The following is a 4255-nucleotide window of genomic DNA, read 5'->3' as shown; positions in this document are numbered from 1 at the left end:
GTAAACCGCCCCCGTTTCCACGACGAACTATATGTGACACACGCGTGCGTCGAATTGCTGCGCTTCCGTTCAAGTGGGCGAGCGAGCACCACGAAACGGGGCGGCCCACTGTGAGGCAAACCGGTTTTGGAAACCTTCGGGAAGGTTCCCTCAAATGTTTTTTTTCCTGTTTTTCTTTCTTTTGCCAGTTTTCCAAAATTTTTTCCTGTTTCGTGTTTTATTTTTTATTTTTTTTCATTTTCCCTCTTTTGTTTCTGTTCCTATTTCTTTTATTTTTCCCTTTATTCTACCTTTTTCATTTTTAACCTTTGTTTTCAAAAAACATTAGAAATTCTAATTTTTCTTCATGATTTCAGAAATTGTTCACGGTTATCAAATTATATTCACTTTTTCAAAAAAAAATCACAATGCAAAAATGTTCAGTTTATATAACAAAAATTGTTCAATGTGTATTTAAATATTGTTCAACGTATATAAAAAATGTCCATTGTGTGTTCAGTGTATATAAAAAAGTTCTATATATATATACATATATAATGTGTATTTAACTATTGTGCATTGTTTATCAAAAGATATTAAATGTATATTTCGAAATATGAAATGGTTAAAATTTCGATTTTTCTTTTATCTACTTTTTAGTGGCTTTTTTTATCTACCTATGTACTTGGTGGTTAAATGCGTGCGCGGCCTACAACCACTGAAACTATCTAGCTCAAGCGGAAAGGAACTATTGGTTTCTATCTTGTGGTGTCGAGTTCGATTCCTCAAGTGTGTGAGTCCTTTTTTTTGGATTTTAGTAACGACTCGATATGAACGTCACCGAATGGGCTGGCCCATTAATACCGCACCCTGCGCGAAATCGAAGGGAATCCCCGTTGGGAGCTCCTAATTGGCGCTGTAGGCGCCGGTTCGCGCCGCTGGCGCTCGCGCGGACAGGAACTGGGCCGGCCCAGCAAGCTGCTGAGAAGCAAAAAGCGAGGGAAAAATTTTAGTGTACGAGGTTTATTTGGGAGAAAGCGGGAGTCGAACTCGTAACGCCCAACAAAACGACCACATGGGTCAACCACTGGACCAAAGCTCGGTGTGATGCTCATTTTGGGAAATCATGACTCTTTAATATTTCATACAGTACAAACATTAAACATATACTACTATTATATACCCCCCTATAAATTCTTTGAATAAAGAAAACATAAATTGAAAATGCATTCATATAGACCATAAATTGAAAAGAAAAGTTCGCAAATTGGAAAAAGTTAGTGAATTTGAAAAAAGTTCATCGAATTTGAAAAAAAGTTCATCAATTTGAAAAAAAGTTCATCAAATTTGAAAAAAGTTCATTGAATTTGAAAAAAAGTTCATTGAATTTTAAAAAAAGTTCATCAAACTTGAAAAAAGTTCATCGAATTTGGAAAAAAGTTCATCCAATTTGAAAAATGGTCATCGAATTTGAAAAAAAGTTCATCGAATTTCAAAAAACTTTATCAAATTTCAAAAAAAGTTCAGTGAATTTAATAAAGTTCATCGAATTTCAAAAAAGTTCACCAAATTTCAAAAATGTTCATCGAATTTGAAAAAAAGTTCACGTATTTAAAAATAATTTCACGAATTAGAAAAATCACGTAATAAAGAAAACAAAAAAGGTGAGAGAAAAAGAATAAGAATAAACCAAATTGAAGAATGAGAATAAAAAAAAATGAACTGTATTTACACTCGCGGGCGGATAGCGTGGTGGCTAGAGCCGATCGCTAGCAATGAACCGATGCTAGTTCGATTCTGCCTCCCCGCACTCTTTTTGACCTTTCCAAAACAGAAAGGAAAGAGAAAGAATGGGCCGGCCCAGCTTGGACTGCTGCAGGCGCCCGTTTGCAAATTGCACTGTAACGGGCGCCTGCAGCGCCAAATAGGAATTGCCCTCCCCGTTTCAGCGAGTCGAGCCTCTCGCTCAAGCGAGCCAGCACATGGCCCAGCCCACGCGCGGGAAGCATCTGCCTGTTTTCTGTTTCGTTTCTATTCACTTTTTTTCTTTTTTCTTTTTATTTATACTTTAAAATGCTTTATATATATATATATATATTAAAAAAATCTTCAAAAACACATTTTAAAAAGTGTTGAACAATTATTTGAAAATTGTTGAATAAGATATTAAACAAGAATTTGGAAAATGTTGAACAAGTATTTGAAAATTGTTGAATAAGTATTAAAAATGTTGAACTACTATTTGAAAAATGTTGAATAAGCATTAAAAAATGAAGAATGAGTATATGAAAAGTGTTGAACAAGTAGTTGAAAACAATGTTGAACAAGAATTTTTAAAAACGTTGAACAAGAATTTAAGAAAATGTTGATCATGTATATAAAAATGTCAAATAAGTATTTTTTATATGTTAAAGAAGAATTGAAAAAGGTTGAACATGTATTTAAGAAAATGTTGACCATGTATATAAAAATGTTGAATAAGTATTTAAAAAATGTTGACCAAACATTTGAATAAAATGTTGAACAAGTATTTGAAAAAGGGTGATCATGTATATAAAAATGTTAAATAAGTGTTTGAAAATTTTTGAACAAATATTTGAATAAAATGTGGAGCAAGTATTTGAAAAAATGTTGGATGTGTATTAGAAAAATATTGTTGACGTATACAAAATATGCAACAATAGTTGTAACTAATGCAACGTCACGCCGATGTTGCAATATCTTTCTGAATATTGCCACGAATAGTTATGTTGTTGAAATACCTAGTCTCTATTACAACAAAATGACCGCCCTCGCGCAACGGAATTTGTTTGTCGCAATACCTCTACCATATTGCAACACCGATACAATTTGTTGCAATATGAGGCCTCTATTGCAACGAAGTTAGTATTTATCGCGACCAAACTAAGTTATGGCAATATGTGCGGCCTATTACCACAACCAGCGAATTTGTGGTAATATTGCGTTTTATTGCAACAAAACGTAGTTGTAGCAATAAATTTTGTTGCAATAGACCGGAATCCTTGTAGTCAGCAAATCCTTCTTCTTCAGATTCCTCTTCGGCAGCTGAGGTGCTTGAGATGATTGAGTTGTTGGAGGTCCATAATCTTCATCGTACTCATCCTCCCCATTGCTCTCATCCTCCTCCTCCCTTTCTTCATGTGTGGCCTCCTCCTCCTCCTCCTCAACCAACCTAGACGACGAGGGAGCATGGCTCGATGAGGCGATGTGACCTTGTGTGGCTACAGGCTGATGAACTTCAACAGACCCAGCTCTAGCACACCCAAGCAGCCATACCAGCTTGCGACAATGCTTCACGAACTTCTGCACTCACAATGAAACAAGGGCATAATAACTATCACGTTTATGATTGCAAGTGAAGAAGATGCATTTGTTCCGAGGAGGCTGAAATTGTACCTTCATCGTCCCCTCATTTTGTCCTCAGATTGTATGCTCCCGGGGGCATCACCTAGTGCATCTGAGGCTTCAAAGATGCATCTGTTCAGCTCACCAGTCTGCAACGGCATAAGTCAGTCACAATGACGAATACAATAATATAAATAGAACCTCTCGGTTCAAACTTACCACTCTGTTGATGAGGGGTGCAAACTCCCTAAATCCACTGTGCAGGTCTCTGATGCCGGTCTGGTAGGACTCTTTCTCGGGGTCATCCCTCTCCAGCTCCGCGATGTCTTCTGCCGTCCACCGAGGCCTGAGACGAAGACGGTGCTTCTGGACATCATCGTACCACTTCATGTGTCACTCCACGTAAGCATCCCAGTCAGTCACTCTCCTTTCCCCGTCTTTCTTGTACCTCCGTCGGTTCCACTCCGTCACATGAGTTTTATGCTGCTCTCCCCAGTCTGTGATCGACTGATTCTTCTGTCGGCTCATCCTGCAAGGCATTAGCAACAAGAAACATCATAACAAAGTCGAACACAATGAATTCATGGACACGAAGAACAAGCGCGAGCACTCACAAGTGGAGCGCGTGGCCGCCGGTATCGGTGGGCTGGCCAGGTGGGGTATTTTGAAAAATCCCAAACTGCGTGGCCACGCGGTGTGGCAAGTGCCACTCAATGGCATTGATAACCCACAAGTGTAGGGGATCGCAACAGCTTTCGAGGGTGAAGTACAACCCAAATTTATTGATTCGACACAAGGGGAGCCAAAGAATATTCTTGAGTGTTAGCAGTTGAGTTGTCAATTCAACCACACCTGGATAACTTAATATCTGCAGCAAAGTATTTAGTAGCAAGAGTGGTATGATAGTAAT

Source organism: Triticum dicoccoides, chromosome 2B (assembly GCF_002162155.2).
Source record: "Triticum dicoccoides isolate Atlit2015 ecotype Zavitan chromosome 2B, WEW_v2.0, whole genome shotgun sequence".
NCBI classification, from domain to species: domain Eukaryota; kingdom Viridiplantae; phylum Streptophyta; class Magnoliopsida; order Poales; family Poaceae; genus Triticum; species Triticum dicoccoides.
The sequence above is the reverse complement of the archived record's forward strand: the minus strand, read 5'-3'. Positions refer to the sequence as shown.